Genomic DNA, 13963 nt, shown 5'->3' on the forward strand with positions numbered 1-13963 from the left:
TACCGCGGGCTAAGGCATGAGAAAATGGCGGCTATACACGCCGTAGTATATGATAGGTATGGAAAGCGAATGTTCGCCCTCGAATGTTTTCAAAGGATGAAGCACAGCGAATGAAGTCGCTGTTTATGGTATTCAAAGGGAAAAAACGAATTAACGCTTTCAATATAAATGAAATAAATGGGTATGCCTCGCACAAATAAATTGAAAGAATTAATGCATTCATACACTATATATTCGATATAGGATGACGCTTCGCTGCGAATTTACGCTGGCGAGCGATTCTGAACGAAAGTTAAAGTTGAAATATAATTGTTTGCAACTGTTGTACCACTAACATTATTCTCAATGATTAATACAATAATATTTGAAGGGTATATTTAATGAACAACCAAATTAATCAAAAGTTTATTACTGAAATCAAGTGTAGTATAGAACTTGGTTACAATATGAGTGTATGTGTCACTCGAAATAATTTTATTCGCAAATGTCATATAAATCTGAACCCTCAGGCCAGTAATTGTTTTACAAATAATTATAAATCAAAAATATTAAGTAACTGTAAGTGTAATAATGTATTGAAACTTTATAAATCTGTCAAAATGTATAGTGTGTGTATGGAGTACAAGTATAACGTTCCCTAAGAGCAGCGAGTATAAAATAATGAAACAAATCTCCTCACAAGTGTTCGCACAGATTTAACCCTCAGGTCAGGAAGCACTTGATGATGTAGCAGCAAAAGAATAAGTCAATCAGACTTCGGTAATAACTCGAACTTCACTGGCTCTACGTTATATTTTACGCCTAGTTAGCGAATTTACGCTAGCTAGCAACTCCAAGTTGGTCTGGTATTAAGAGTATATGTCGTCTAATCCATATTGAGAAGCTTTAGAACAAGAACAAGAACAAGAACAACCGTTCTCTTGCTGCTGCACCACGTTATATACTCGAAAATTATGACGCGTGGAGACAGGGTCCCTGTAGCTCGAGAAGGGATTACAATAAGTGGGGACGCTACAGTTAAGGCAAAAACTAAAATAGTAGGGAGGCTCTGCCCACTTAACTCATTGGATCTTCGTTTCCGAAGCTTCTTATGGTGGGATCGAAAATTTAAGTGGTGGGATTGGTCTCACGGTGCGTCTAGTGGGGACGATGAGCTCAACGCTTACAAAAGATAAACGTATTTTGACGCGTAAGTTTAACATAAAATTCTCAGTACAGAATTATCGCTCATCTGTTATACCTTTTAATCAACCGGAGTTTCTCCGAATCAAATGGCAGCTGCAACTTCCTGCCGATATATCTTGCTCGAGATATCTATTCAACCTTTGATTAAGACAGCGGTCTTGGATTATTATTTCAATCAGGTGCCGACAAGTCACCGTCTTTTACAATTAGTCATCATGAAATAATATTCCTTTGTGAATTTAAATCTTTATTCCTTTGTTTCTTAACGCTGTGTTCACTGTCTTATTTAAATTAATATTTAAATAATTCTGTACTGCTCACAAATTTAATTCTTAAAATTATAACGCTTGACATATGCATTTTATATGCTCCTAGTCTTATGCATGAATTATTATAAGACCTTGCATACGTCTACTTAATAATATAACGCACTCAGCTGAACAATAATCATTATAAATTATTGTAAAATCAATTATTGGTATCATGAGCCTTTAATAATATAATTAAATCATCTAAAATTATTATTTCAATATGCCATTCTAATAAACTTATAAAATCTCACTCAACCAATAATTGTCTTAACTTATAGGGATACCTATATATAGATATACACGTGTATGTACTTGCACGTCTATTCTTTGGTTATTATAAAATTATTAATAAAGCAACTATTGGTGTGCCGGGTTTAATATTATATTTAAACCGTATAAAATTATTATTCCAATACAATGTTAGTCTTAATTAATTCATAAAATCTTGAATAACCAATAATTGTTTTATGGGTTATACGCACATATATAAAAGTGTGTTCGTATATGGTATGGTTAATATACTTAATTATCAACGGATTAAATCCGTAATAATTATATACCTAAATTAATGCTCAGTAACATAAAATATTCCTTTAAATAAATTCAATAATCCTTACTATGTATGTAATACCATGTGTAATATACTTTTATTCATAATTAATTAACGATTTATTCTTTTCTTAATATTTTTGGGTTAAACAACTTATTTCCTTTTATATTAAATTGTTCACTAACTGATTTTGACTTTAATTGTTTTTAACTTTGTAACTTCTAAACTATTAATATTTCATTAAAACTTTCTACACTATAAATATTGAAAAATAACGCTGATTTCTTTAACGAATAGTGACTTTGCAATTTTTGCGGTTTCTCAATGATCCCGTGGTGCGATAAGGAAAATTTCATCAAAGGTACCATCAGCCTAGCTAAAAATGATGATTCCCAAAAGTTGTTGGTCACTTCCGTAAAAATGATTATTTTCAAAATCTGAGGTCCCTATTAATTTCCTCTTATGACCTAGATGCTTCAATATAATTATAACAAATTATTTCCTTACGGTTCAAATTTTAGACCCAAAAAAATTGGTGAAATTTTATTGCAATTTCGTAACTTTAAATATGTACTTCTTCTTGACTAAGAATGTAGATAAATATTCAATATTCTTTTACTTATAAAATGTTTCTCCTTTTATGTTATAAAAATAATCTTTATTTTCCTATACGATAAATTACTTCAAATGTGGTAATACAATTTACTATACTCACAAAAACTATTTCATTGTATAATAAAATCAATTCCAAAATTTACTCCTTTACTTGTTATTAATGACAACTTATAACCTTATACAACAATCAACACCAAATGTCTCCATAAATTATAATAACTGTCAAAGCTACACTGTCACTTAATAAAACTCAATTCCGCCGTCATTAATTTTACTCTTGTCTTAAATAACAAATTGATTTTTCTCGTTTTTATATAATAACCGACCCTATTGGTTTTAACGAAAATTACCTACTTGCAAAGGACTTTACTATAATATAATAAAATCTATTTCAAATCCATTTGTTTCTTTGTTATAAAAAATAATTAAATATTTTATCCTATCAATAACCCAAATGTATTAAGCCAAATTGTAATACTTATCAATGGCTATATAACCATATAATAAGATATGTTTTCAAACGAATTCTTTCAATTATTACAACTAACATTAATACTTTTTATATAATAAACAATATTAAATATCTCAATGGTTTTGCTATACCTACAAAAACCTTCATGGTATTACAATTCAAACGATCTTAAATATTACCAATCTCGTAATATTATATTATAAACCTATCAAATTATTAATGATAAATGTTTCAAAATTATTTTATTTAACTGCTAGAACATATAAAACTGTTTTTATATATTTTACTGATTTTATGTATGTTTTTGTGTTTTTATGTTTTAGACAATATATATATACGTGACTAAATTAATTAAATAAATCTATCATAAAGCATAATAACTAAGTTATACATATATATTGTTTTTGTGGTTTTAATATTTTCTTCTCCCTTTATATATGTTAATATTATTAACATTACTTTATATATTTTTATATTAAAACTATTATCAAGCTAAAGCCTTTAACATAATAAATGTGTCGGTTAAGTTGCTAAGTAAATAATATTCTTGGTTAGGTCAATAACAGACTACTGTACGTAAGCCTGTGGTTAATAATATGTAGTCCTTGATATCCCATATATCCCTCACGTAGAAATTTATCTTGCTAACTATATCCCTCACGTGAATACGGTAGTCATCCGTGCATGAATAACTATCTTTGTCTTCGATCTTACATTCTTCCAGCATCTGCCTGTACACTGTCCATCTTACGTGATAAGGTGTCTTATCGATAGTCCCCTTCTGAATTACAACATCTTGTTTTACGGGACATTCACAGGTTCGACGTATACCGGCCTCGCGATCGCGCAAAAACTTCGCTATCGGAACTCGGTGAACGTCCCTGATTATTGTTTCTTGTGCGCGATCGTCCGCGAGAACATCTTCGACATCTAACTCTAAGCTGTCCTTAACGTGGAGATCATAACACCAATAGGAATCATACTCTTCCATCGCCGCGATGTTGCACTATGTAACTGAACATGTTCGTGCGGGTCCAATCGTATAAGCGTATATAAAGGTAGTGCTGATGTTGCACTATGTAACAATACCGCAGCCGCCATTTGCGCTACTGCGCAGTTTCGGGGCACGTTCCGAGAAAAAACGATGACACGTCACCTGACCTTGAACATGTTCGTGCAGGTCCAAGCGTATATAAAATTGTGCTGATGATGCAATAGGTAACAATAGCACTGTACCACATGTAACATTATACGACCCCCCTTGCTGATTCAGCCCTCTGATGTGAACATGATACCCCTGCTGACTCAGCCTGACCTTGAACATGTTCGTCCAGGTCTATGACAACCCCCCCTGCTGACTCAGCCTCATCGCTGTACCACATGTAACAATATACAACCCCTCCCTGCTGATTCAGCTCTCCGATGTGAACATGATACCTCAGACATGTAACAATATAACCCACTCCCTGCTTGATTCAGCCCTCCGATGTGAACATGATACCCCTGCTGACTCAGCCTGACCTTGAACATGTTCGTCCAGGTCTACGACGATCCCCCCCGCTCACTCAGCCCCCTCCCCCTCACCTCCCTTCGTTTGCCCCTGGGTTAGAACCGGCCCTCTATATCTACTTCCGACGCGCGATAAGCCGCCGGGCAAGCGGCAGGACAAGTTGGTCGCAACGTTATATGATAAGGAACGTTACGTGATACACTATCGCAACCTGCAGCAGTGTACGCGTCACGGTTTGTGGATAACAAAAATTCATCGCGTATTACAATTCGGGCAATCCGCATGGCTTCGTAGGTACATTGAACTCAATACACAATTTCGAATGCGCGCGACCAATGATTTCGAAAAAATTTATACAAATTGATGAACAACGCGGTATTTGGAAAAACTATGGAAAATGTACGCAATCATATGGATGTAAAGCTTGTAACGAAATGGAACGGAAGGTACGGTGCGGAGGCACTGATCGCTAAACCAAATTTCCATAGCCGGAGCGTCTTTTCGAAAAACCTAGTCGCGATTGAACTGCGCAAACTCCAAGTGAAATTCAACAAACCAATCTACGTGGGTATGTGCATACTCGACATATCCAAGACGTGTTTGTACGAATTTCATCACGAGTATATGGTACCTCTTTATCGCGAAAAATGCAAGATCATGTACACGGATACGAATAGTTTAATTTACCATATCGAGTGCGACGACGTGTACGAGCAAATGAAACATGATGTTGCGAGATTCGATACGAGCGATTACGAGGTCGATAATGCGTATGAAATGCTACTCGCAAATAAAAAGGTACCCGGTTTGATGAAGGACGAAAACAACGGCGTGATAATGACAGAGTTTGTCGGGCTTAAAGCGAAGATGTACGCTGTGAGAGTGGTCGGTAGGAAAGACACCAAAAAAGCGAAAGGTGTCAAGAGTAATGTCGTATCGAAAGCGATAACATTTGAAAACTACACACGGTGTCTGAAAGATCATACGGAAGTGACGCGACGCCAATCATGCATAAGATCAAAATTGCATGAGGTGTACACTGTGTCAGAGCCGAAAATCGCTCTAAGTCCGTACGACGATAAGCGTTATGGTATAGCCAGTTCTAATGACACGTTACCATGGGGACAGTACAGTACAGACGTCGGTCGAGGTCGGACGTGTTTTCTTCTTACTCTGACAAACAGCTCTCACATATCCGTTCTGGCCTGGTAGCTGTCATTTGGTTATTACAAATTATGGAAGGAAGGAAATTGTGTAAAGGGTGCGGCACAGCTGTAGCTAAACCTATTACGTGCTTTAAATGTGGCACAGTGACTCATCTGGGGTGCATTACCCGAACGGGGCATCCAAATTAAGGGGGAAAATTCTTGGACTGTGCTGTTGGAGAGAAACCTCGTCTCTCAGACATTGATAGCCTGCCTTTCCATGATAAAATGCGGGATTTGATTTGATCAGAGATTGCAAATTTCCGTAGAGAGATTATTGAGTCCCTAAGTGCTGACATTGGTAAGATTAATAATGATATACTAAAGTTGTCGGAGAGAATTGACGAACTGGAGTGCAAGGAGTGGAGTCCTAGTGGCGTGATGACTATGTCCGAGGAAGACTTGTTGGCGGAAATTGCAGAGAGGGAGAGTAGACTGGCGAATGTTATCATGTTTTCACTGAATGAGCCGAAGCATTCGGATGGATCTCATGTTTCTGACAAAGATCTTGCTAGAGACATTTTACAAGTTATTTTTCCTAATGGAGTGCCGAATTTTTGAGTCATGAGATTTAGCGCGAAAAAGCAGGGAGTCGCGTGTCGCGGACCCCCGAGTTGCGTGTTGCGGGTGTCGGCGATTCGTCCGCGGAGGCGCGGAGGGGGCATCGACCCCCCGCGAGGATCGTATAAATGGGATGAAGCGATCGATACTGCAATCAATAATCCCTCGATTATTAGAAGTACAGGAGACATGGCAGCATACACGAACGAAGAGTACTACGACATGCTAATGGCACTCGGAGAGTGCCACGGCGTAGTTGCCGTTGCTGCTAGAAGATATGCTAAGTTGTATCCCAACCGAGCAAGACATCCACCGGCCCCCGTAATACTTGCGGCACCTCAAAGGCTGTACGAAACTGGCAGTGTCTTACCGAAGAAAAAAGACACTGGTAGAAATCGTAATGCCAGAAATTTACGAAATGTCGAGACAATTCTTCGTGCTGTTGAGGAAGAACCCGAAACAAGTATTCGGGTAATGGCACGAGAACACGATTTGTCTTATTCTACTGTAAGGAGAATCCTCAAAGTCGAAAAATTGCACGCCTATCACTACACCCGCGTACAAGATTTACGAGAGGAAGACTACCAGAAAAGAAAACGATTTTGCGAATATTTCTTGACGAGAGCAAATGAGGATCCCGAATTTCCTTACCGTGTAATATTCAGCGATGAATCGCTATTTACACGGGAAGGCGTTTATAATTCCCACAATATGCATCTGTGGAACGACGAGAATCCTTCAGCTACATGCGTCAGAAATTTTCAAACACGATGGAAACAAAATGTCTGGACTGGGATAATGGGCACGAAAATCCTAGGTCCCATTATTCTTCCAGATACTTTAACCGGCGCATCGTATTTAGAAATGTTGGCAGACAATCTGCCAGAATTTCTAGAAGACATACCATTGGCGGAGAGACAGAAGATCATATTTCAACAGGACGGTGCTGGTCCACACAACGCAAGAATAGTCACCGATTATTTGAATCAGCGATTTCCTGGGCGTTGGATGGGCCGATATGGCCCGATACGTTGGCCCGCGAGATCTCCGGATTTGAATCCGTTATATTTTTTCTTGTGGGGATACTGCAAAGAAATTATCTACAAAAAGCTTTCTGACAACGTAGAAGAATTAAACGACAAACTCCACAATGCCATTTGGAATATCGAAGATACAATTATGGAGCAGATTTCGATAAATCTACTGAGATGTATGAGAGCTTGCGTTGCTATGGACGGTGGCCATTTCGAACATTTATTATAAATCTTCCAAAACTAGCAACATCTGCCCTTTTCAGGGCAACCAAATATTTTCTTACGTGGAACATTTCTTAGGTTTGCAACATTTATTACAGTGATACTAATAAATATGCAGAGAAGAAGCAAGAATTTCGCGCGTAAAATTAGCTGCGGTAACGCGTGCGTCAACCACTTAGAAGCCTGCCGCAAGTTGCCTGATTCGTTGACGCACGCTGCCGCGATCTTAGCTTTACTGCCGAGTATCGGAATCGGTTCCGGAAAGATACGCGTCGGGCGTTCAGAGATGGCGCGCACTTCTACATTCAATGACGATACCGGTGCATGTCTTGTGTTGCACCGTGATTCCGTTTGTTTACAAATAAAGTTTCACGTGCGTTTCAAGTGCGTGAGTGTTAAATAAAGTAAAATAAAAGTAAAGTGAAGCGAAGTAAAGTGAAGTGTGAATAAAAAGGAGAATGATGTGAATAAGTGTGAAAGAGAAAGATTGGCAAACCATGCTTCGCATGTGTGTGCGCGTACCATTGTGTAGCTGTTTTCCACAATTATTGCCAGTTTGTGTTCTGTAGCATAAACTACATTTTCACTACTGACAATGATTATTGGAAAACAGCTTGCGTAGTGCAGCGACTAGCCGATTGCACTCCAAGTCAGCGCCCGTGTCGTTGGTGAGTGGCGCCGCCCTTGCCTGCCTCCTGTACCCGACCTGTGGTACGCTCATTATTTTTATTTATATCTTGAAAAGTAAGCTTCCGATAAAGTTTTGCAAGAGGAAAAAGTGATTCACAATTCACTCAAGATTATGTGGTTTTAATGATAAAAGGTTGTTCTGACTCACCCTGTATATGTTTTTATACACTATTGTTTCATGAATAAAATATATATTATACCCTATACACTTATGGTATTCTCTATGTATATATCTATTTGTACCGTGTGTGTGTGTGTGTGTGTACGTTGCTCCTCTCACATCTCCTCTTCCTGCTCCTCTTCCTACTCCTCTTCCTGCTCTGCGGAGGGTCTGCTACAAAAGAGAGTACACATATGTTAACACCGGTATCGGTGTAGCGTGTGTGTAGACGCCGCAGAAACGTATGGTGTAGCACTACTTACTCACGTGGCGGCGTGTTGGCGCGCACATACTGCAGTCCGATGCCTCTGCAGACGATTGGGTGGACCGCATCGAAAAATTCCACCCTGTGCTCCAACACCACGTCGATGTTCTGCAGACACGTTCTCACATCGCGCCTGGCAGATCATGTACACTTGGTTATATGTCGGGTCATTAGGTTTACGTAGGTTTGTGTGTACTTACAGGACCTGCAGCATCTCGGCAACATGTGCCTCGTCCACTCCCGCGCCGAGAATGTTGAGGTAGCCTGTCGTCTCGCGCGTCTTCGCTACCAGTACAGTGGCGTTGTGTACCACCATCACTGCCGCTGCGTATACTCCCTCGGTGGCGTCAAGTACGGTCTCCATAGTTTAATTACCAGTTGTCACAACACAACAGATGTCGGGTTGTCAGTTACAATAGGAATGACAGTGTGTTGCATGATGCGTTATCTTTATAGAGCGTATGATATGAAGGGTTTGCTCTTTTCGCGCGGTGTCAGCGTGATGAAGCGCGTCTTCACAATCGCGCTATGGATAGCCGGGTCACTTTATCTCGCTCCGTATATGCGAAAAAAGGAATTGAATCCCGAAGAAGGATTGTGGGAAACTCCCCGTATGATAGACGGGCTGCGGGACGCGTGCCATAGTCAGCAGGTACGCTGGCCTGTGGGACGCTGACACAGCGAAGATGTGACCGACTCGCGTTACACTATATGCTGCAATTACATACTCGCCCCTTATCGGTCCGCTGGACACGTATGCATGTGCCGTACCGCTCAGGGGTAAATGCGGAAGCTGGACAGCTGACTCGTGTGCAGAGATATTTCGAACGGTCGGAAGATGTCCGACCATTTGAGGAACCGCGTTCGAATAGTTGACCCCAGCACGACCACGCATTCCCCTCTACGTAACGTGCTTATACAAGGCAGCATGCGGGTATATAAACTGCGTCCCGCTGAGGATACGTCAGTTAGGCGTTCATATTCTGAGTGTAGAGGACCTGCCCACTGCGCAATGTACCACGTCACGTTACCTCTCGAGCAGATGGAGACCGCAGCTCCTCGACCTGTGGAGGACGGGGGTGCGCTGAAGAAGCGTCGTCGCGAGTAAGTTACGCGCGCGCTGGTCGCAGGGTCACGATTCGGCATCAACATCATCGTTTTCTCAACTCACAGGTGGAGAGACGTCGCCGCGACGCCTAACGTAGACGTGTGACGCATGCGGATACTGGGCCGCCGATACAACCTGACCAGGACCGGCTACAAGTTTCTGGAGATAGAACTAGGATATCCCTCCGACCGCGGATGCGGTGGTCGTGCACATCGTGCTGGGGGACACTGCCGGCAAGGAGATACTGCTGATTCCCGAAATGTGGAAGGGACTGATGGACAGTAGAGCCATAATCTGCGACAACCTCGCGCGGGCTAACGGCGAGCACGGTCGCCTCCGCCCATGCAGCTGGGTGACCTGACTGTGCGCTTCGCTACCATCAACAGCCAGCCAACGATACGTCTGGACACTCCGTCCGGACGGTTGACCCTGTCCGCACCGACGGTGCGCTTCCTATACGGATTGCGGCACTGCGTCCAGCGCGTGATCGCCACGATGACCGGCGTCGTCGGACGCGCCGAGGCTAAACTTCGCGCCTTCAGACACATCGCCGCGGGTGTGGAGGATCCTTCCAGCGCTTTCAGGGCCATAAGCGGCAGCGCGGACTTCGACCGGAACGATCTGCTCGATTGCGAACTGCTGGTTATGGTTTTTGGTAATTTTTGAGTTACACGCCGCATACCAGCAGTCTCCACGCGCAGATTATCTATTATATTATGTTATACATTATATATATATATATGTTCTGTACGTAAACACATTTTTCACGTTAATTAAAGTATTTGTTCCGATCAGATTGCGTCTTTTTATCGCGTTGAACCTCCTCACCTCCCCTACCTGTACCTATCTGCATAACATCTATGTAGTATTAGTGGCTAGCATTATAGAGAGTAATACGTTAGACGTCGCGTCCATACGACATTGCACAGGACATGCAACCGTGAACGCGTCCGTGCAGGTCCACAAAACACGATCACCTGATCTAGCACGTGTTCGTGCAGGTCCAAGTGTATATAAACATAGGGATGATGCAATATGTAACAATAGCGCAGCCGCCATTTGAGCTACTGCGCAGTTTCGGGGCGCGTTCCGAGAAAACATAATAATAGTGATGATGCAATAGGTAACAATAGCGCTGTACCACATGTAACAATTGTAACAATATACACCCCCCCCCCCATGCTGATTCAGCCCTCCGATGTGAACATGATACCCCTGCTGAGTCAGCCCCCCCTGCTGACTCATCCCCCCCGTGACCTTGAACATGTTCGTGCAGGTCCAAGTGTATATGAAATTGTGCTGATGTTGCACTATGTAACAATAAGAGATTCTCGGTCTAACGAGCGGATACCATCGCTAATTTTGCGGACGTGTGCGAAACTGCGCAGTACGTGATGCATATATAAAACGGGAAGTGCGTCCGATCGAACAAATGCGTCGATGTTCCTGTTGCTGCCGGAAGACAGAGAGATCTGCCGTTTGACGAGCGAGCAGTTGCAGTATGTTCCGAAGATCATTCTCCTGGAACGATACGGCGACTACGTGGAAGGGTTGTGGAACAGGTTACCGGAACACCTGCGACACGATCCCGAGATGCAACGGTACCGCAAGTGCTACGCGCACCACAACCAGCCCGGGCAGCGTGATCACATAGACGGACCGCCGCCGCGGATCATCGAATGTCACAAGTGTCAAGCGATCGAGGCGCGAGGGTTGTACGGATCGGTCTGTGACAAGGGTACGCAGACGTAGACGCGTGACCGGCGATCTCCGCTGTTCCGACGCGCGAAGATGCGAGATTGGGTCTTCAACGAACGCATGAGTCCTCTCGAGGAGGACGTCAACGAAGTTCTCGGAGACGTTCACGACGTTCTCGGGGACGATACTCCAGAAGAGACCAGGCCCGGGAGCGTTCAGCGAATCCCGGTAGCGCGTTTTCTGCGCGACCGCGAGATCGATGTACGTCGAACCGGCGAACGTTCCACGAGGCAGGGAGTCGTGATTCAAAAGAGGAGCGTCGTGGACTGGCCGTATCACGTGCGAAGGGCACTGTACACGCGGATGCTGCGAGAATGCAAGGACGCGGCAAACAGGGACGTGAAGATCATGGAACTAGCGGTACTACACGGAGGACATCGCCTACAACGTCGAGGACAGGGAGGTAGCGCTGTGCGTTATAATTCCCGCCGGTCTCGGGCAGTTGTGCGAACTGACGGTGATGGACGGCCTATACCGAACGACCTATACCTATATAATCGACCTACATAATCGATTGCGAGGAGTGAATCATGAAATGTCGATCGCGGAAAGACAATATTATAACGAACGGGCAAAGCGGAAGGAGGAACGGACACAGTTACAAAGTGAACTGGCGAAGTACGAGGGTGTCCCGTTCTATGCAGAGCGCTTGAAGGCGATGAACGAGGACGTTAACAACGTAGAACGTCATTGCTCGACGTGCGAGCGACGGACGTGCGCGTGCTCCGAGGTGTAAGAACGCTCTCCGTCGCGCGAGGACGATGTCTTCATGTGCACGCGCACATTATCTAGTATATTATGTTATACAGTTTATATATATATGTTCTCTATGTAAACACATTAATCACGTTAATTAAAGTATTTTTTCCGATCAAATTGCGTCTTTTTATCGCGTTGAACCTCCTCACCTCCCCTCCCTGTACCTATCTGTTTAACATCTATGTAGTATCAGTGGCTAGCATTACAGAGAGTAATACGTTAGACGACACGTCCGCAAAATTAGCGATGGTATCGCCTGACCTTGAACATGTTTGTGCAGGTCCAAGCGTATATAAAAGTAGTGCTGATGTTGCACTATGTAATGTGCTGCTGTTGCACTATGAGTTTTGGGGCGCGTTCCGAGAAAAAACGATGACGTCACCCGACCTTGAACATGTTCTTGCAGGTCCAAGCGTTTATAAAAGTAGTGCTGATGATGCAATAGATAACAAATGCGCTGTACCACATGTAACAATATACGACCCCCCTCCTGCTGATTCATCCCTCCGATGTGAACATGATACCCCTGCTGAGTCAACACCCCCTCCTCCCTGCTGACTCAGCCCCCCTCCCCCTCACCCCCCTCGTTGCCCCATGGGTCAGAACCCGCCCTATATATCTACTGCTATTCTTTATAGAAATCTGCTTTATTTTGTCAAGTATTAATGTTATAATTTAATGTAATTTACAATCAGTTTTGAATTAAAAAGTTTTAATTATAATACAATTTTAAATAAAAACAATCGTATCGATCGTTGTTGTCAACAGATGGTGTTCTTCCTAGAGCATACGGTCTTCCTAAAATACATAAAAATGGTTTTCCCCTTAGAATTATAGTCTCATATACAAACAGTCCACTTTACGCATTATCTTCGTTTTTACACGACATTATTTACAATAATGTTATTTTTCTAAAAAGTCATGTGAGTAATAGTTTTCAATTAGTTAATATCTTGAGAGATTCTATTGTTGATTCTAATTGCCAGTTTGCGTCGTTATATGTTGTTTCGTTATTTACGAACGTTCCTACAGATTTGACAATACAAAGTATTTAAAAAAGGTGGGACTGTATTTCAGGGGGTACTTCCATTCCGTTAAATGAATTTTTGATTGGTATCAATTTTGTCCTTGCGTCAACTTATTTCTCATTTAAGGGTGTCACATACAAACAGATTTTGGTACTCCAATGGGAGCCTCTATCTCTCCGATTATTGCAGATCTGGTTTTGCAGGACAGTGAGGTTCAAGCTTTCAACCCTTTGAATTTTAATTTACCTATATATTTTAGATATGTGGGCGATATTTTATTTGCATCGCATCCTTCTTTATTTAGTGATATTCTTAATATTTTTAATTCTTTTCATAATATTAAATTGTTCATTAAGTTCTGCGGTTTTCTCGATAGATAGCGTTTGTCCATTGAAAAAGATAGCATGCATCGCCTGAACCGCGGATTGCCGCATACTCCGTGACAGGTTAGACAACGCTTGACATTTCGCCAGAGTCTTTGTTGTGTTTTGACGTGTTGTGTGTACGCGCTATTCATTGAAATTGGAGGA

This window comes from Ooceraea biroi, chromosome 14, assembly GCF_003672135.1.
Source record: "Ooceraea biroi isolate clonal line C1 chromosome 14, Obir_v5.4, whole genome shotgun sequence".
NCBI lineage: Eukaryota > Metazoa > Arthropoda > Insecta > Hymenoptera > Formicidae > Ooceraea > Ooceraea biroi.